Here is a 22,814-nt window from a genome sequence, read left to right as displayed (position 1 = left end):
GTTAAAGTTGTGATTTTAACTCTTATATCTATATATATTAGAACTTTTTATTATTTATATAAAAAAAATCAGTAATTTTTTAAAAACTAATTTTAATTATTTGATATATTACATATTTAAAATGAATTTTATATAATTTTTTTTAAACTCTTGGTATTAAAAAAAAAAGCCTATTTATTATAAGCTTTTATTTAGTTTCACTTTTGTTGTCTGTAATGGAATCTTGCAAGTTAAATTTTTATAAGCTTTTATTTAGTTTCACTTTTGTTGTCTGTAATGGAATCTTGCAAGTTAAATTTGATACACTTCCCGGTGTCCGATTGAGCTGAAATTTTGCACACATGTATAACTCCGATGACAATGCAATGTTACTTTGTTATAATTCGATAAATTAATCGATAACACAGTTATCGGTAAAGATTTGTATTTACTTTGGCATAACAGCCTAAGTCCCATACAAACCCGCCGGTACCTATCCGTGGATTGTGATATTTGGACGTGGTGAATCACGCGTGTCACGCGTGGTGAATCTCAACGCTTGCGAAAAGCGGAGACACAACCCTCTGTTGTATTTCTGTGTATAACCAACATAGCTGAATTTTTAAGGCTGTTTAATACTGTTTTCACACAGACGGCTTATTGAATAATAAAGGCAGTTTTCTACATTAAGACGCTTATTGAGCTCAATCTTCCCAACAAAATTCGAATCTATTATTATTTCATTAGTAGCTAGTCGAATGCCTAATGAAGTCAAAAGCACAATGCAACTCTGTTGACAACGTTCCGCTTCCGTTTCCGCTTCTTAGTTTTAAAAGCAAATGTCATTGTCTGCATGGCGGAACGATACAAGGTGGCCGCATCGAACAGCTGATTATAACCTTGTTTATTTGATTTGATACATCAACTACCGGCGCAGTACGATTTTGACATTTGTCCATCGAATTTACAAGTACATGGAATTTTTTTGTTTGTAGGTATGTCACCATGCTCCCACCTTGTATCGTTCCGCCAGGATTGTCTGTCTCATCCTTCATACTAATCGAGCAGTTACTTCTGTGTGAAAGAAAAAAATTTACGATTTCATTAGCAGGTGAAATGAGATCATTAAGTTTCTGTGTGAAAACAGTATAACTCTGTAATCTTTTCTGTAATTTATTTTGCTTTTGGAAAAATTACGTATTTGAAAAAAACTGGCAGAAAAATATTGGCATAACAGCTTAAGTTAAATCAAGAATGGAAAAACTTGGAAAATTTGAGCAGATGTGGCAATTACGCGTGCCCGTTGAACGAAATATTGACAATCTATTGATAATCGCTAGGAAATTAGCGACATTCCATCAACTTAGCAGCACTTTAGCAATACTACTGTTATTACTTGGCCGCTCAAACACACCCATATTAATTGTGCATTAAATATAAAATATACAACTCAAAAGCTGAACTACCAGCGCTACCGCCATCAGCTCAGTGTCATCATTGCCAGTAGCGCCAATAACACCAAACTCGTGCCTGACACACAAAAGTCGTTTCACTCAATAGCGCAAGTGAAATGTACTACGCACTCACTACTAAGTAACGTCAAATATTCGATTGGAGTCATTTCGTCAATGAGCTACCATTGAGCTGGCACCGCATTGGCGCTGGCGCCATGCAATTTACATCACTAAAATTGCACGAATGTCCAGGCTCATGACTGCTAATCCAGATGGTGAAAACGAAGACTCAAAGGAATGCAACCTTGCAAACAACAGCCGTCATTTTCAAAGTGTAAAAATTCTGTGATACAACGAACGCTAACGCCGTTAGGCTGTTATCGGTAAGTGTTGCATACTTTTCTGCGCACTTGATTTTGTTTTACAGATTTTTGGCGATGGAATTTTAGCTAAGCGAAAGTAGAATTTTATTTTAAAACAGATTTAACCCACAGATGAGAGATCTGCAATAAGTAGTTGTAAACTGAACGCGGCATAGGCAAAGTTAAGTTATTTAAAACTGTTTGACATAATTTTATATGTGCTCTCTGTCAAAAAAGCTTCAACTAACTTAGTCATATTTTATTTCGATTATGAATATGCCCCAATATATTCGGAGTATGATATATTAAAATTAAAGAAAAAAATAAAATTAAAGAAAAAAAACTTTTTTAAAAATAAGCTTTTATTATTGGCTAATAAAATTAACTAAAAAGTAAGTTGATGCATTAAAAGAAATGGATAGAATGAGAAACGTTACAAATAACTAAGTAAAGATTACGTAACTAATTTAAACAATATTTTACCCTACTAAAAATTTAAAAAAATCCCTTTTTAAATTAAATTTAAGAAAAAGGCTTTTCTAAGAACAAGCTTCTATTACTTGTTAATAAAACGAACTAAAAAGTAAAAAATAAAATTAAATAAAAAAAAAACTTTTTTAAAAATAAGCTTTTATTATTGGTTAATAAAATTAACTAAAAAGTAAACAATAAATTGACTCTAAAGAAATATAACACTTTATAAGTTCATTGTAAGCTTTAACGATAATTAGGCTTTTTCGTCTGCGACAAAAGAATTCTATATTGTACATAATTATATATTTTTAACATTAAAACTTTACACCTAAATTATTAAACCTTACAGTTTATATCACAGTCCTAATTGTTCTAATAAAAGCGTGTTACATTGCGATAGCAAGAAAAGGAGATCCTAAATGTTCTTAATTATACCATCAAAATTCAACACGTTTTTTATTAAAACAATTAGAACTGTGATATAAACTGTAAGGTTTAATAATTTAGGTGTAAAGTTTTAATGTTAAAAATATATATTTATGTACAATATAGAATTCTTTTGTCGCAGACGAAAAAGCCTAATTATCGTTAAAGCTTACAATGAACTTATAAAGTGTTATATTTCTTTAGAGTCAATTTATTGTTTACTTTTTAGTTAATTTTATTAACCAATAATAAAAGCTTATTTTTAAAAAAGTTTTTTTTTCTTTAATTTTATTTTTATACTCAGTTGAGCAGATCTCACAGAGTATATTAACTTTGATTGGATAACGGTTGGTTGTACAGGTATAAAGGAATCGAGATAGATATAGACTTCCATATATCAAAATCATCAGTATCGAAAAAAAAATTGATTGAGCCATGTCCGTCCGTATGTCTGTCCCTTAACACGATAACTTGAGTAAATTTTGAGGTATCTTGATGAAATTTGGTATGTAGATTCCTGGGGACCCATCTCAGATCGCTATTTAAAATGAACGATATCGGACTATAACCACGCCCATTTTTTCGATATCGAAAATTTCGAAAAACCGAAAAAATGGGATAATTCATTGCCAAATGCGGATAAAGCTATGAAACTTGGTAGATGGGTTAACGTTATGACGAAGAATAGAAAATTAGTAAGATTTTGTACAATGGGCGTGGCACCGCCCACTTTTACAAGAAGGAAATTTAAAAGTTTTGCAAGCTGTAATTTGGCAGTCGTTGAAGATATTATGATGAAATTTGGCAGGAACGTTACTACTATTACTATATATGTGCCAAATAAAAATTAGCAAAATTGGATGAAGAATACGCCCACTTTTTAAAAAAAAATTTTTTCAAATTCAAATTTTAACAAAAAATTTAATATCTTTACTGTATATAAGTAAATTAAGTCAAAATTCAACTCCAGTAATGATATGATGCAACAAAATACAAAAATAAAAGAAAATTTCAAAATGGGCGTGGCTCCGCCCATTTTCGTTTAGTTTGTCTAGAATACTTTTAATACCATAAGTCGAACAAAAATTTACCAATCCTTCTTAAATTTGGTAGGGGCATAGATTCTATGACGGTAACTGTTTTCTGTGAAAATGGGCGAAATCGGTGGAAGCCACGCCCAGTTTTTGTACACAGTCCACCGTCTGGCCTTCCGCTCGGCCGTTAACACAATAACTTGAGCAAAAACCGATATATCTTTACTAAACTTAGTCCACGTACTTATCTGGACTCACTTTATCTTGGTATAAAAAATGGCCGAAATCCGACCATAACCACGCCCACTTTATCGATATCGAAAATTACGAAAAATGAAAAAAATGCCATAATTCTATACCAAATACGAAAAAAGGGATGAAACATGGTAATTGGATTGGTTTATTGACGCAAAATATAACTTTGGAAAAAACTTTGTAAAATGGGTGTGACACCTACCATATTAAGTCCCTCACTAGGGTAGGCACCTTGTCGTTGGTGTGAGGGCTTAGCCGAACTCCATAGCGCCCGACTATGAGGCGGAGCTGTTTAGGACTGACATCTACGCCGTTTCGCCTCATAGGAGGGCGGCGGGATGTCGGTGACCAAGAACTGCCAACCCCTAATCCAGGGTGTTATGCGGACCGTGCCTATTGAACGATTTGCAGCCAGGGGATAAATTCGGCTGTATTCGAACGGAGCCTTCCCGATACCGGGCCATCTCGGGAAGTATTTATGGCCTTACCGCAGTAAGGGGCGCTGCTGTGGCGGACGGTTCTTTCCCCGTATATAATACTGGACCGCTGAGCCCGCCTTGTCGGGCAGGTGGTCGTACGACCAAGATAAACAACTCATTACCTGAACGTAATAAGGAGGATGTAAAGAGGAGGACTGAGTCGCAATCCAGGGACGACAAATACGAATTAAGCGATGCGTCGGACTCGGGGAGCGAGAGTAGTGCTGATTCAATGAACTCCGTGTTGGAGAAGCACACAAATGAAAACGGAGTAGAAGAGTGGAGAAGGGTACGGAGCAGAGGAAGTAAAAGAGCTCTCTCGCAGTACCGTGCAGCACTAAGAATTGTACAACGCTTGGGAGCAGTGGTCGACCCAACAGAAGTGGAGATCGAGCGCTTGGAATGGGCCCATGAAGCGGTAGAAGTAGGTCGAAGGCAGTTCAAAAGGTTTGCTGCGAGAAACCCTCGGTTCTGCAACCGGTACGAGGAGGAAGAAGCGTCGAATGGCAGAATGAAGAGGCAACGTTCGGCAGAAGGCGACAAGCCTGCTTTCAAGAGGCAGAAAGGACCCAGTCCTAGAGCCGCGAGGCAGGGCAGTCGCATAGACAAGACAAGTAGGCCCAAAGCTGTAAGACAGATGGGTTCCAATAGCGAGGTAGCAACTACCTCGAAAGCTGCCAGTCAGAGGGAAGTTCCAACTACGGAAGTAGGAGATAAGCCAAAGGGAGATAACGCTAAGACTCCGGCTTTATCGGAGGCGCTAAAGGGAGTTAACGCGAAGACTCCGGTGTTCTCGGAGGTTCCAAAGGGAGATAACACTAAGACTCCTGCTTTTCCCGAGAAGATGAGTGATGTGGCAAAGCAGTCACTGACTGTGGCGCTGGTTGATCGTAGCAGTCCGTTCGGACAAATGACTACTGAAAGGTGGAGATCTGTGGAAAGGGAGCTTATTAGCTTAATGCTTAAGATGATGCGGGAACAACCAAGTAAGCCCCTTCCAACCTTTGATTCGGGGGGATGGTATAATGGTGTGAAGATGATAGCGTGCGACAACATCGCGAGCTTGCGGTGGCTGGAGGAAGTCGTTCCAAACCTCCAAAGGCAAGGCACGAACGCGCGGTTTGAGGTGCTGGATAAAGCGCAAATCCCCACGGTACCAAAAGTTAAGGTATGGATACCATGCGTGATGAAGTCGGAGGATACACTGCGACTTCTGCAGAATCAGAATCCGAACATACCGACACAGGATTGGAAGGTACTTACTGTATCTCGGCCTACCGAGGATGGTCAGTTCTACATCTTCCAAATAAACAAGCAGGCGGAGGATATTTTGTACACGCAGCTTGGCAAAATGTCCTTTGGCACTGGCAAAATTTACATGCGACTCAGGAAAAGAAGTCCCGAGGATAAAAATCCTAACACGCTGGAAGTGGGCGAAGTCGAAAAGGACCTCAGAAGCCTAAGGGAAAAAAGACAGGTGGAGGTCCCCGACGTCACCACGAACGTGCTAGAAGAGGACCAAACGCTAAATGGTGCTGTGACTCGCACAGAGGAACAAACGGCACAACATTCACGAGGGGCTGAAGGGCGCCTCGAATACTCTAAACCAAAAGGGCAAGAGGAGGACGACGACGTCAAGACGAAGGTGCTGGAGGGGGACAAACAGCCCAATGGTGCTGCGAGTCCTACAGATAAACCTCCAACACAGTAAAGTGGCGTCGAGCGAACTCCTCCTAACCCTTGAGGAGGGTTCGTTTAACGTGGCGCTGATCCAGGAGCCGTGGCTCTCATCGGGAGGAAAGGTTTCTGGACTTAGCGCGCGCGGGTTTGGCGTTTACTACGCACAAACGGAAGGAAGGGTGCGAGCTGTAGTAATGGTAAGGAAACAGCTGCATTCATATATGCTGCCTAATTACACCACCGAGGATCTCGTAGCGGTGGCCGTTGAGCAAAAGAATAAGCAGGCATTTATCCTGGCGTCCTGCTACATGGCCCATGCTGCGGAGGTTCCACCGATGGAGTGCAAAAGGCTAGTACAGGAGGAAGGGCGCAAAGGGCGGTTGGTCATAGGCGCAGATGCAAATGCGTACCACAATGCGTGGGGAGGAGCAGATACGAACGAGAGAGGCGAATCTCTATTTTGTTACATCCTGCAAACCAATTTGCAGATAGCCAACAGGGGAAATGTTCCTACATACATTGGTCCAACATCCAGCAATGTTCTGGATATTACATTGAGCTCCGAGCGTGATATATCAAGGTATGATTGGATGGTTCTCGATAGACCATCCTTCTCCGACCATGCGTATATAAGCTTCAGCATCCCACTAAAGAGGGTAGAGAAGGGAGGAACCCTTAGAAACCCTAGGGCAACGAATTGGACTAAATTCCAGAAACATGTAGAAACGAAACTGGGACAATCCAAAGAGGTTGCTAATGTAGAGGAACTGGAGGAGTCGAATGAATTCCTAACAAGGACGCTTATGACTGCGTATAACAAAGCTTGCCCTCTAAGAAGATTCAGAGGAAAAGCAAAGCCGCCATGGTGGAGCAATGAGCTGAGTCTTCTAAGAAGACAGGTAAAAGAAATGTTTAAACTCGCAAAGACCGCGGAAAGCGAAGCGTGTCGGGACGAGTACAGGGATCTACTGAGGATCTACAAGCGTGAAATTACCAGGGCGAAGAGAAACTCATGGAAAAGTTTCTGTACGGACATAGAGTGCTCCAGTGAAACAGCACGGTTGAAAAAAGTCCTAGCAAAGGGAAACATAGTCCAGGGACTAATAAAGAAAGAGAACGGGGAATGGTCACGTGATAGTGAGGAATCCCTTGAGGTGCTTCTCGATACACATTTCCCATCGGGAGACGGTTTAGAAGAACCAGCAGACATCACTCACACTTCGATCACGGAGCTAGTGGTGCCGGGCTTGGTCCACATTTTGGTCGATATCGCGAAACCGCCTTCACATATACATCTAAGGGCCATTCGCTTTTAAAACCCTCATTAATACCTTTAATTTGATATCCATATCGTACAAACACATTCTAGAGTCACCTCTGGCCCACCCTAATGGCGATATCTCGAAAAGGCGTCCACCTATAGACCTAATGCCCACTCCCTCTTAAAATGCTCAGTAACACCTTTCGTTATTTACCCATATCGTACAAACATTCTAGAGTCACCCCTGGCCCACCCTAATAGCGATATCTTTAAAAGGCGTCCACCTATAGACCCAATGCCCACTCCCTCTTAAAATGCTCAGTAACACCTTTCGTTTGATACCCATATCGTACAAACATTCTAGAGTCATCACTGGCCCACCCTAATGGCGATATCTCAAAAAGGTGTCCACCTATAGACCTAATGCCCACTCCCTCCTAAAATGCCCAGTAACACCTTTCGTTTGATACCCATATCGTACAAACGTTCTAGAGTCACCCCTGGCCCACCCTAATGGCGATATCTCGAAAAGGCGTCCACCTATAGACCTAATGCCCACTCCCTCTTAAAATGCTCAGTAACACCTTTCGTTATTTACCCATATCGTACAAACATTCTAGAGTCACCCCTGGCCCACCCTAATGGCGATATCTCAAAAAGGCGTCCACCTATAGACCCAATGCCCACTCCCTCTTAAAATGCTCAGTAACACCTTTCGTTTGATACCCATATCGTACAAACATTCTAGAGTCATCACTGGCCCACCCTAATGGCGATATCTCGAAAAGGCGTCCACCTATAGACCTAATGCCCACTCCCTCCTAAAATGCTCAGTAACACCTTTCGTTTGATACCCATATCGTACAAACGTTCTAGAGTCACCCCTGGCCCACCCTAATGGCGATATCTCGAATAGGTGTCCACCTATAGACCTAATGCCCACTCCCTCTTAAAATGCTCAGTAACACCTTTCGTTTGATACCCATATCGTACAAACATTCTAGAGTCACCCTTGGTCCACCTTTATGGCGATATCTCGAAAGGGCGTCCACCTATAGAACTAAGGATTACTCCCTTTTAAAATACTCATTACCACCTTTCATTTGATACCCATATCGTACAAACACATTCTAGAGTCACCCTGGCCCACCCTAATGGCGATATCTCGAAAAGGCGTCCGCCTATAGACCTAATGCCCACTCCCACACACTTTATCGATATCGAAAATTACGAAAAATGAAAAAAATGCCATAATTCTATACCAAATACGAAAAAAGGGATGAAACATGGTAATTGGATTGGTTTATTGACGCAAAATATAACTTTGGAAAAAACTTTGTAAAATGGGTGTGACACCTACCATATTAAGCAGAAGAAAATGAAAAAGTTCTACAAGGCGAAATCAACAGCGTTTGGAATCTTGGCAGGAATACTGTTAATAGTATTGCATATATAAATAAATTAGCAGTACCCGATTTTCTGGATAACCTGGTCCACATTTTGGTCGATATCGCGAAAACGCCTTCACATATACATCTAAGGGCCACTCGCTTTTAAAACCCTCATTAATACCTTTAATTTGATATCAATATCGTACAAACACATTCTAGAGTCACCCCTGACCCACCCTAATGGCGATATCTCGAAAAGTCCACCTATAGACCTAATGCCCGATCCCTCTTAAAATGCTCAGTAACACCTTTCGTTATTTACCCATATCGTACAAACATTCTAGAGTCACCCCTGGCCCACCCTAATGGCGATATCTCAAAAAGGCGTCCACCTATAGACCCAATGCCCACTCCCTCTTAAAATGCTCAGTAACACCTTTCGTTTGATACCCATATCATACAAACATTCTAGAGTCACCACTGGCCCACCCTAATGGCGATATCTCGAAAAGGACCTAATGCCCACTCCCTCCTAAAATGCTCAGTAACACCTTTCGTTTGATACCCATATCGTACAAACGTTCTAGAGTCACCCCTGGCCCACCCTAATGGCGATATCTCGAATAGGTGTCCACCTATAGACCTAATGCCCACTCCCTCTTAAAATGCTCAGTAACACCTTTCGTTTGATACCCATATCGTACAAACATTCTAGAGTCACCCTTGGTCCACCTTTATGGCGATATCTCGAAAGGGCGTCCACCTATAGAACTAAGGATTACTCCCTTTTAAAATACTCATTACCACCTTTCATTTGATACCCATATCGTACAAACACATTCTAGAGTCACCCTGGCCCACCCTAATGGCGATATCTCGAAAAGGCGTCCGCCTATAGACCTAATGCCCACTCCCTCTTAAAATGCTCAGTAACAACTTTCGTTTGATACCCATATCGTACAAACATTCTAGAGTCACCCTTGGTCCACCTTTATGGCGATATCTCGAAAAGCCGTCCACCTATAGAACTAAGGATTACTCCCTTTTAAAATACTCATTACCACCTTTCATTTGATACCCATATCGTACAAACACATTCTAGAGTCACCCCTGCCAACCCTAATGGCGATATCTCGAAAAGGCGTCTACCTATAGACCTAATGCCCACTCCCTCTTAAAATGCTCAGTAACACCTTTCGTTTGATACCCATATCGTACAAACACATTCTAGAGTCACCCCTGGCCCACCCTAATGGCGATATCTCGAAAAGGCGTCCACCTATAGACCTAATGCCCACTCCCTCTTAAAATGCTCAGTAACACCTTTCGTTTGATACCCATATCGTACAAACATTCTAGAGTCACCCTTGGTCCACCTTTATGGCGATATCTCGAAAAGGCGTCCACCTATAGACCTAATGCCCACTCCCTCTTAAAATGCTCAGTAACACCTTTCATTTGATTCCCATATCGTACAAACACATTCTAGAGTCAGATAATTTTACATTCTAAAAAATACAATAGAAATCCGTCTATTTTAACTTAATGAATTGCCTGAAAAAGGGTTATCTTGATAGGATAAATAATGTAATTTTATTACATTCATTATATTTAATAGAATTAAACTATTTCTAAAAAATCTAAAAAACTTTGGTGCGTCTTACACTAAAATATAAAAAGATAAGCTAATAAAGCTACTGGGTTCATACCCCATTTATAAAGGTTACAAATCCTTTTCTTTTCCATTTTTAATAATTCTGCAAAAATTATATTCTTTTCAATATTATTAATAAGAACAATAATTACAATTTCATCAAATTCTTGATTAAGAGCTTGAATAGGTTTAGAAATTAATTTATTATCTTTTATCCCCCTAATAATAGATAGTAACAATAATAATCTAATATCTACAGAAGCTTCTTTAAAATATTTCTTAATTCAAACAATTGCATCAGCAATTCTATTATTTTGTATTATTATGATATACATAAATACTTTATTAATACAAAACGATTATTTATTTAGTAAATGAATTTTAATTTCTTCTTTATTATTAAAAAGAGGTACAGCTCCTTTACATTTTTGATTTCCAATAGTTATAGAAGGATTATCATGAAATAATAATTTAATTTTAATAACATGACAAAAAATTGCCCCTATAATATTAATTTCTTATTTAATTAATATTAATTTTATAAATTTTGTTATTATTATATCAATTATTATTGGTTCCTTAGGAGGATTAAATCAAACCTCATTACGAAAATTAATAGCTTTTTCATCAATTACTCATTTAGGATGAATATTAGCAACAATACAAATTAATGAGGTATTATGAATTACATATTTCTGATTTTATTCATTTTTATCATTTAGTGTAATTTTTCTATTCAAAAACTTTGAAATTTATTATATAAACCAATTATTCAATTAATTTTTTAATTTAAAAATTTTAAAATTTATTTTACTATTAAATCTACTATCTTTAGGAGGATTACCTCCATTTATTGGATTCTTACCAAAATGATTAGTAATTCAACATTTAATTGTAAATAACCAATATTTATTGGTAACAATTATATTAAAAATATCATTAATTACATTATTGTTCTATTTATGATTATGTTTGCTTCATTCATATTAAATTATTATGAAAATAATTGAATATTTTTAATAAAATCAAATAATTTTTTCATTAAATGAATATTAATACTTTCCTTTATTTCAACATTTAGTTTAATTACAATTTCTATAATTCACACACTATTCTACTAATATTTTTGAAGGTTTTAAGTTAAAAAAACTAATAGCCTTCAAAGCTATAAATATTAGTAGAGCCTTTTAAGCCTTAGTAATTTAATTACTCCTTTAGATTTGCAATCTAATGTGATTATTGACTATAAAACTTTAATTAAAAAGAAATATTCTTATAAATAATAATAAATATTAAATAAAATTTAAAATGATCAATCATTCTAAAATTTTTAATAAAATAAATAACTAATAATCAACCCCTAATTAATTATTAATTAATTATTAAATAAAAAAAAAAATGATCAATAATTCTATAATTTTTAATAAAATAAATAACTAATAATCAACCCCTAATTATTTATTAATTAATTATTAAATAAAATTAAAAATGATCAATAATTCTAAAATTTTTAATAAAAATCAATTTCATAATAAAATATAAAATGAAAATGATCAATAATTCAAAATCTAAAAAATTATTTTTCTTAACAAAATAAAATAATTTAATTGTAAATTTTTAAAATTTATATATATTATTAATAAATAATAGAAATAGAGATTAGCTTTGTAAAATTTAATTATTATTATTATAATCTATTATTAGAAATTTTTATAAATTAAAATATTCAAAATAAATAAACGATATACATCTATATATCTATATTAAAGTTGTGATTTTAACTCTTATACCTATATATATTAGAACTTTTTATTATTTAAATAAAAAAATCAGTAATTTTTTAAAAACTAATTTTAATTATTTGATATATTACATATTTAAAATGAATTTTACATAATTTTTTTTAAACTCTTGGTATTAAAAAAAACCCTATTTATTTTTATACTTAGTTGAGCAGAGCTCACAGAGTATATTAACTTTGATTGGATAACGGTTGGTTGTACAGGTATAAAGGAATCGAGATAGATATGAACTTCCATATATCAAAATCATCAGTATCGAAAAAAAAATTGATTGAGCCATGCCCGTCCGTCCGTCTGTCCCTTAACACGATAACTGGAGTAAATTTTGAGGTATCTTGATGAAATTTAGTACGTAGATTCCTGGGGACCCATCTCAGATCGCTATTTAAAATGAACGATATCGGACTATAACCACGCCCATTTTTTCGATATCGAAAATTTCGAAAAACCGAAAAAATGGGATAATTCACTGCCAAATGCGGATAGAGCTATGAAACTTGGTAGGTGGGTTAACATTATGACGCAGAATAGAAAATTAGTAAGATTTTGTACAATGGGCGTGGCACCGCCCACTTTTACAAGAAGGAAATTTAAAAGTTTTGCAAGCTGTAATTTGGCAGTCGTTGAAGATATCATGATGAAATTTGGCAGGATCGTTACTACTATTACTATATATGTGCTAAATAAAAATTAGCAAAATTGGATGAAGAACACGCCCACTTTTTAAAAAAAATTTTTTTTTAATTCAAATTTTAACAAAAAATTTAATATCTTTACTGTATATAAGTAAATTAAGTCAAAATTCAACTCCAGTAATGATATGATGCAACAAAATACAAAAATAAAAGAAAATTTCAAAATGGGCGTGGCTCCGCCCATTTTCATTTAGTTTGTCTAGAATACTTTTAATGCCATAAGTCGAACAAAAATTTACCAATCCTTCTTAAATTTGGTAGGGGCATAGATTCTATGACGGTAACTGTTTTCTGTGAAAATGGGCGAAATCGGTGGAAGCCACGCCCAGTTTTTATACACAGTCCACCGTCTGGCCTTCCGCTCGGCCGTTAACACAATAACTTGAGCAAAAACCGATATATCTTTACTAAACTTAGTCCACGTACTTATCTGAACTCACTTTATCTTGGTGTAAAAAATGGCCGAAATCCGACCATAACCACGCCCACTTTATCGATATCGAAAATTACGAAAAATTAAAAAAATGCCATAATTCTATACCAAATACGAAAAAAGGGATGAAACATGGTAATTGGATTGGTTTATTGACGCAAAATATAACTTTGGAAAAAACTTTGTAAAATGGGTGTGACACCTACCATATTAAGTAGAAGAAAATGAAAAAGTTCTACAAGGCGAAATCAACAGCATTTGGAATCTTGGCAGGAATACTGTTAATGGTATTGCATATATAAATAAATTAGCAGTACCCGATTTTCTGGATAACCTGGTCCACATTTTGGTCGATATCGCGAAAACGCCTTCACATGTACATCTAAGGGCCACTCGCTTTTAAAACCCTCATTAATACCTTTAATTTGATATCCATATCGTACAAACACATTCTAGAGTCACCACTGGCCCACCCTAATGGCGATATCTCGAAAAGGCGTCCACCTATAGACCTAATGCCCACTCCCTCTTAAAATGCTCAGTAACACCTTTCGTTATTTACCCATATCGTACAAACATTCTAGAGTCACCCCTGGACCACCCTAATGGCGATATCTCAAAAAGGCGTCCACCTATAGACCCAATGCCCACTCCCTCTTAAAATGCTCAGTAACACCTTTCGTTTGATACCCATATCGTACAAACATTCTAGAGTCACCCTTGGTCCACCTTTATGGCGATATCTCGAAAGGGCGTCCACCTATAGAACTAAGGATTACTCCCTTTTAAAATACTCATTACCACCTTTCATTTGATACCCATATCGTACAAACACATTCTAGAGTCACCCTGGCCCACCCTAATGGCGATATCTCGAAAAGGCGTCCGCCTATAGACCTAATGCCCACTCCCACACACTTTATCGATATCGAAAATTACGAAAAATGAAAAAAATGGCATAATTCTATACCAAATACGAAAAAAGGGATGAAACATGGTAATTGGATTGGTTTATTGACGCAAAATATAACTTTGGAAAAATTTTGTAAAATGGGTGTGACACCTACCATATTAAGTAGAAGAAAATGAAAAAGTTCTACAAGGCGAAATCAACAGCGTTTGGAATCTCGGCAGGAATACTGTTAATGGTATTGCATATATAAATAAATTAGCAGTACCCGATTTTCTGGATAACCTGGTCCACATTTTGGTCGATATCGCGAAAACGCCTTCACATATACATCTAAGGGCCACTCGCTTTTAAAACCCTCATTAATACCTTTAATTTGATATCCATATCGTACAAACACATTCTAGAGTCACCCCTGACCCACCCTAATGGCGATATCTCGAAAAGTCCACCTATAGACCTAATGCCCGATCCCTCTTAAAATGCTCAGTAACACCTTTCGTTATTTACCCATATCGTACAAACATTCTAGAGTCACCCCTGGCCCACCCTAATGGCGATATCTCAAAAAGGCGTCCACCTATAGACCCAATGCCCACTCCCTCTTAAAATGCTCAGTAACACCTTTCGTTTGATACCCATATCATACAAACATTCTAGAGTCACCACTGGCCCACCCTAATGGCGATATCTCGAAAAGGACCTAATGCCCACTCCCTCCTAAAATGCTCAGTAACACCTTTCGTTTGATACCCATATCGTACAAACGTTCTAGAGTCACCCCTGGCCCACCCTAATGGCGATATCTCGAATAGGTGTCCACCTATAGACCTAATGCCCACTCCCTCTTAAAATGCTCAGTAACACCTTTCGTTTGATACCCATATCGTACAAACATTCTAGAGTCACCCTTGGTCCACCTTTATGGCGATATCTCGAAAGGGCGTCCACCTATAGAACTAAGGATTACTCCCTTTTAAAATACTCATTACCACCTTTCATTTGATACCCATATCGTACAAACACATTCTAGAGTCACCCTGGCCCACCCTAATGGCGATATCTCGAAAAGGCGTCCGCCTATAGACCTAATGCCCACTCCCTCTTAAAATGCTCAGTAACAACTTTCGTTTGATACCCATATCGTACAAACATTCTAGAGTCACCCTTGGTCCACCTTTATGGCGATATCTCGAAAAGCCGTCCACCTATAGAACTAAGGATTACTCCCTTTTAAAATACTCATTACCACCTTTCATTTGATACCCATATCGTACAAACACATTCTAGAGTCACCCCTGCCAACCCTAATGGCGATATCTCGAAAAGGCGTCTACCTATAGACCTAATGCCCACTCCCTCTTAAAATGCTCAGTAACACCTTTCGTTTGATACCCATATCGTACAAACACATTCTAGAGTCACCCCTGGCCCACCCTAATGGCGATATCTCGAAAAGGCGTCCACCTATAGACCTAATGCCCACTCCCTCTTAAAATGCTCAGTAACACCTTTCGTTTGATACCCATATCGTACAAACATTCTAGAGTCACCCTTGGTCCACCTTTATGGCGATATCTCGAAAAGGCGTCCACCTATAGACCTAATGCCCACTCCCTCTTAAAATGCTCAGTAACACCTTTCATTTGATTCCCATATCGTACAAACACATTCTAGAGTCAGATAATTTTACATTCTAAAAAATACAATAGAAATCCGTCTATTTTAACTTAATGAATTGCCTGAAAAAGGGTTATCTTGATAGGATAAATAATGTAATTTTATTACATTCATTATATTTAATAGAATTAAACTATTTCTAAAAAATCTAAAAAACTTTGGTGCGTCTTACACTAAAATATAAAAAGATAAGCTAATAAAGCTACTGGGTTCATACCCCATTTATAAAGGTTACAAATCCTTTTCTTTTCCATTTTTAATAATTCTGCAAAAATTATATTCTTTTCAATATTATTAATAAGAACAATAATTACAATTTCATCAAATTCTTGATTAAGAGCTTGAATAGGTTTAGAAATTAATTTATTATCTTTTATCCCCCTAATAATAGATAGTAACAATAATAATCTAATATCTACAGAAGCTTCTTTAAAATATTTCTTAATTCAAACAATTGCATCAGCAATTCTATTATTTTGTATTATTATGATATACATAAATACTTTATTAATACAAAACGATTATTTATTTAGTAAATGAATTTTAATTTCTTCTTTATTATTAAAAAGAGGTACAGCTCCTTTACATTTTTGATTTCCAATAGTTATAGAAGGATTATCATGAAATAATAATTTAATTTTAATAACATGACAAAAAATTGCCCCTATAATATTAATTTCTTATTTAATTAATATTAATTTTATAAATTTTGTTATTATTATATCAATTATTATTGGTTCCTTAGGAGGATTAAATCAAACCTCATTACGAAAATTAATAGCTTTTTCATCAATTACTCATTTAGGATGAATATTAGCAACAATACAAATTAATGAGGTATTATGAATTACATATTTCTGATTTTATTCATTTTTATCATTTAGTGTAATTTTTCTATTCAAAAACTTTGAAATTTATTATATAAACCAATTATTCAATTAATTTTTTAATTTAAAAATTTTAAAATTTATTTTACTATTAAATCTACTATCTTTAGGAGGATTACCTCCATTTATTGGATTCTTACCAAAATGATTAGTAATTCAACATTTAATTGTAAATAACCAATATTTATTGGTAACAATTATATTAAAAATATCATTAATTACATTATTGTTCTATTTATGATTATGTTTGCTTCATTCATATTAAATTATTATGAAAATAATTGAATATTTTTAATAAAATCAAATAATTTTTTCATTAAATGAATATTAATACTTTCCTTTATTTCAACATTTAGTTTAATTACAATTTCTATAATTCACACACTATTCTACTAATATTTTTGAAGGTTTTAAGTTAAAAAAACTAATAGCCTTCAAAGCTATAAATATTAGTAGAGCCTTTTAAGCCTTAGTAATTTAATTACTCCTTTAGATTTGCAATCTAATGTGATTATTGACTATAAAACTTTAATTAAAAAGAAATATTCTTATAAATAATAATAAATATTAAATAAAATTTAAAATGATCAATCATTCTAAAATTTTTAATAAAATAAATAACTAATAATCAACCCCTAATTAATTATTAATTAATTATTAAATAAAAAAAAAAAAGATCAATAATTCTATAATTTTTAATAAAATAAATAACTAATAATCAACCCCTAATTATTTATTAATTAATTATTAAATAAAATTAAAAATGATCAATAATTCTAAAATTTTTAATAAAAATCAATTTCATAATAAAATATAAAATGAAAATGATCAATAATTCAAAATCTAAAAAATTATTTTTCTTAACAAAATAAAATAATTTAATTGTAAATTTTTAAAATTTATATATATTATTAATAAATAATAGAAATAGAGATTAGCTTTGTAAAATTTAATTATTATTATTATAATCTATTATTAGAAATTTTTATAAATTAAAATATTCAAAATAAATAAACGATATACATCTATATATCTATATTAAAGTTGTGATTTTAACTCTTATACCTATATATATTAGAACTTTTTATTATTTAAATAAAAAAATCAGTAATTTTTTAAAAACTAATTTTAATTATTTGATATATTACATATTTAAAATGAATTTTACATAATTTTTTTTAAACTCTTGGTATTAAAAAAAACCCTATTTATTTTTATACTTAGTTGAGCAGAGCTCACAGAGTATATTAACTTTGATTGGATAACGGTTGGTTGTACAGGTATAAAGGAATCGAGATAGATATGAACTTCCATATATCAAAATCATCAGTATCGAAAAAAAAATTGATTGAGCCATGCCCGTCCGTCCGTCTGTCCCTTAACACGATAACTGGAGTAAATTTTGAGGTATCTTGATGAAATTTAGTACGTAGATTCCTGGGGACCCATCTCAGATCGCTATTTAAAATGAACGATATCGGACTATAACCACGCCCATTTTTTCGATATCGAAAATTTCGAAAAACCGAAAAAATGGGATAATTCACTGCCAAATGCGGATAGAGCTATGAAACTTGGTAGGTGGGTTAACATTATGACGCAGAATAGAAAATTAGTAAGATTTTGTACAATGGGCGTGGCACCGCCCACTTTTACAAGAAGGAAATTTAAAAGTTTTGCAAGCTGTAATTTGGCAGTCGTTGAAGATATCATGATGAAATTTGGCAGGATCGTTACTACTATTACTATATATGTGCTAAATAAAAATTAGCAAAATTGGATGAAGAACACGCCCACTTTTTAAAAAAAATTTTTTTTTAATTCAAATTTTAACAAAAAATTTAATATCTTTACTGTATATAAGTAAATTAAGTCAAAATTCAACTCCAGTAATGATATGATGCAACAAAATACAAAAATAAAAGAAAATTTCAAAATGGGCGTGGCTCCGCCCATTTTCATTTAGTTTGTCTAGAATACTTTTAATGCCATAAGTCGAACAAAAATTTACCAATCCTTCTTAAATTTGGTAGGGGCATAGATTCTATGACGGTAACTGTTTTCTGTGAAAATGGGCGAAATCGGTGGAAGCCACGCCCAGTTTTTATACACAGTCCACCGTCTGGCCTTCCGCTCGGCCGTTAACACAATAACTTGAGCAAAAACCGATATATCTTTACTAAACTTAGTCCACGTACTTATCTGAACTCACTTTATCTTGGTGTAAAAAATGGCCGAAATCCGACCATAACCACGCCCACTTTATCGATATCGAAAATTACGAAAAATTAAAAAAATGCCATAATTCTATACCAAATACGAAAAAAGGGATGAAACATGGTAATTGGATTGGTTTATTGACGCAAAATATAACTTTGGAAAAAACTTTGTAAAATGGGTGTGACACCTACCATATTAAGTAGAAGAAAATGAAAAAGTTCTACAAGGCGAAATCAACAGCATTTGGAATCTTGGCAGGAATACTGTTAATGGTATTGCATATATAAATAAATTAGCAGTACCCGATTTTCTGGATAACCTGGTCCACATTTTGGTCGATATCGCGAAAACGCCTTCACATGTACATCTAAGGGCCACTCGCTTTTAAAACCCTCATTAATACCTTTAATTTGATATCCATATCGTACAAACACATTCTAGAGTCACCACTGGCCCACCCTAATGGCGATATCTCGAAAAGGCGTCCACCTATAGACCTAATGCCCACTCCCTCTTAAAATGCTCAGTAACACCTTTCGTTATTTACCCATATCGTACAAACATTCTAGAGTCACCCCTGGACCACCCTAATGGCGATATCTCAAAAAGGCGTCCACCTATAGACCCAATGCCCACTCCCTCTTAAAATGCTCAGTAACACCTTTCGTTTGATACCCATATCGTACAAACATTCTAGAGTCACCCTTGGTCCACCTTTATGGCGATATCTCGAAAGGGCGTCCACCTATAGAACTAAGGATTACTCCCTTTTAAAATACTCATTACCACCTTTCATTTGATACCCATATCGTACAAACACATTCTAGAGTCACCCTGGCCCACCCTAATGGCGATATCTCGAAAAGGCGTCCGCCTATAGACCTAATGCCCACTCCCACACACTTTATCGATATCGAAAATTACGAAAAATGAAAAAAATGGCATAATTCTATACCAAATACGAAAAAAGGGATGAAACATGGTAATTGGATTGGTTTATTGACGCAAAATATAACTTTGGAAAAATTTTGTAAAATGGGTGTGACACCTACCATATTAAGTAGAAGAAAATGAAAAAGTTCTACAAGGCGAAATCAACAGCGTTTGGAATCTCGGCAGGAATACTGTTAATGGTATTGCATATATAAATAAATTAGCAGTACCCGATTTTCTGGATAACCTGGTCCACATTTTGGTCGATATCGCGAAAACGCCTTCACATATACATCTAAGGGCCACTCGCTTTTAAAACCCTCATTAATACCTTTAATTTGATATCCATATCGTACAAACACATTCTAGAGTCACCCCTGACCCACCCTAATGGCGATATCTCGAAAAGTCCACCTACAGACCTAATGCCCACTCCCTCTTAAAATGCTCAGTAACACCTTTCGTTATTTACCCATATCGTACAAACATTCTAGAGTCACCCCTGGCCCACCCTAATGGCGATATCTCAAAAAGGCGTCCACCTATAGACCCAATGCCCACTCCCTCTTAAAATGCTCAGTAACACCTTTCGTTTGATACCCATATCGTACAAACATTCTAGAGTCACCACTGGCCCACCCTAATGGCGATATCTCGAAAAGGACCTAATGCCCACTCCCTCCTAAAATGCTCAGTAACACCTTTCGTTTGATACCCATATCGTACAAACGTTCTAGAGTCACCCCTGGCCCACCCTAATGGCGATATCTCGAATAGGTGTCCACCTATAGACCTAATGCCCACTCCCTCTTAAAATGCTCAGTAACACCTTTCGTTTGATACCCATATCGTACAAACATTCTAGAGTCACCCTTGGTCCACCTTTATGGCGATATCTCGAAAGGGCGTCCACCTATAGAACTAAGGATTACTCCCTTTTAAAATACTCATTACCACCTTTCATTTGATACCCATATCGTACAAACACATTCTAGAGTCACCCTGGCCCACCCTAATGGCGATATCTCGAAAAGGCGTCCGCCTATAGACCTAATGCCCACTCCCTCTTAAAATGCTCAGTAACACCTTTCGTTTGATACCCATATCGTACAAACATTCTAGAGTCACCCTTGGTCCACCTTTATGGCGATATCTCGAAAAGCCGTCCACCTATAGAACTAAGGATTACTCCCTTTTAAAATACTCATTACCACCTTTCATTTGATACCCATATCGTACAAACACATTCTAGAGTCACCCCTGCCCACCCTAATGGCGATATCTCGAAAAGGCGTCCACCTATAGACCTAATGCCCACTCCCTCTTAAAATGCCCAGTAACACCTTTCGTTTGATACCCATATCGTACAAACATTCTAGAGTCACCCTTGGTCCACCTTTATGGCGATATCTCGAAAAGGCGTCCACCTATAGACCTAATGCCCACTCCCTCTTAAAATGCCCAGTAACACCTTTCGTTTGATACCCATATCGTACAAACATTCTAGAGTCACCCTTGGTCCACCTTTATGGCGATATCTCGAAAAGGCGTCCACCTATAGACCTAATGCCCACTCCCTCTTAAAATGCTCAGTAACACCTTTCATTTGATTCCCATATCGTACAAACACATTCTAGAGTCAGATAATTTTACATTCTAAAAAATACAATAGAAATCCGTCTATTTTAACTTAATGAATTGCCTGAAAAAGGGTTATCTTGATAGGATAAATAATGTAATTTTATTACATTCATTATATTTAATAGAATTAAACTATTTCTAAAAAATCTAAAAAACTTTGGTGCGTCTTACACTAAAATATAAAAAGATAAGCTAATAAAGCTACTGGGTTCATTTATAAAGGTTACAAATCCTTTTCTTTTCCATTTTTAATAATTCTGCAAAAATTATATTCTTTTCAATATTATTAATAAGAACAATAATTACAATTTCATCAAATTCTTGATTAAGAGCTTGAATAGGTTTAGAAATTAATTTATTATCTTTTATCCCCCTAATAATAGATAGTAACAATAATAATCTAATATCTACAGAAGCTTCTTTAAAATATTTCTTAATTCAAACAATTGCATCAGCAATTCTATTATTTTGTATTATTATGATATACATAAATACTTTATTAATACAAAACGATTATTTATTTAGTAAATGAATTTTAATTTCTTCTTTATTATTAAAAAGAGGTACAGCTCCTTTACATTTTTGATTTCCAACAGTTATAGAAGGATTATCATGAAATAATAATTTAATTTTAATAACATGACAAAAAATTGCCCCTATAATATTAATTTCTTATTTAATTAATATTAATTTTATAAATTTTGTTATTATTATATCAATTATTATTGGTTCCTTAGGAGGATTAAATCAAACCTCATTACGAAAATTAATAGCTTTTTCATCAATTACTCATTTAGGATAAATATTAGCAGCAATACAAATTAATGAGGTATTATGAATTACATATTTCTGATTTTATTCATTTTTATCATTTAGTGTAATTTTTCTATTCAAAAACTTTGAAATTTATTATATAAACCAATTATTCAATTAATTTTTTAATTTAAAAATTTTAAAATTTATTTTACTATTAAATCTACTATCTTTAGGAGGATTACCTCCATTTATTGGATTCTTACCAAAATGATTAGTAATTCAACATTTAATTGCAAATAACCAATATTTATTGGTAACAATTATATTAACAATATCATTAATTACATTATTTTTCTATTTATGATTATGTTTGCTTCATTCATATTAAATTATTATGAAAATAATTGA

At 34.9% G+C, this 22,814-nt stretch overlaps 3 pseudogenes; all 3 read left to right on the top strand.

The window, feature by feature from the left end:
* The first annotated feature begins 341 nt into the window (after positions 1-341).
* Positions 342-11,459, top strand: LOC137235047 (NADH-ubiquinone oxidoreductase chain 2-like; annotated as a pseudogene).
* A 1,282-nt stretch (positions 11,460-12,741) lies between these two features.
* On the top strand, positions 12,742-17,141 carry LOC137235046 (NADH-ubiquinone oxidoreductase chain 2-like; annotated as a pseudogene).
* A 1,282-nt stretch (positions 17,142-18,423) lies between these two features.
* Positions 18,424-22,814, top strand: LOC137235045 (NADH-ubiquinone oxidoreductase chain 2-like; annotated as a pseudogene).

The sequence above is a fragment of the Eurosta solidaginis genome, chromosome X (genome assembly GCF_040869045.1).
Source record: "Eurosta solidaginis isolate ZX-2024a chromosome X, ASM4086904v1, whole genome shotgun sequence".
In the NCBI taxonomy this organism is placed as follows: Eukaryota; Metazoa; Arthropoda; class Insecta; order Diptera; family Tephritidae; genus Eurosta; species Eurosta solidaginis.
The sequence above is the reverse complement of the archived record's forward strand: the minus strand, read 5'-3'. Positions and strand labels throughout refer to the sequence as shown.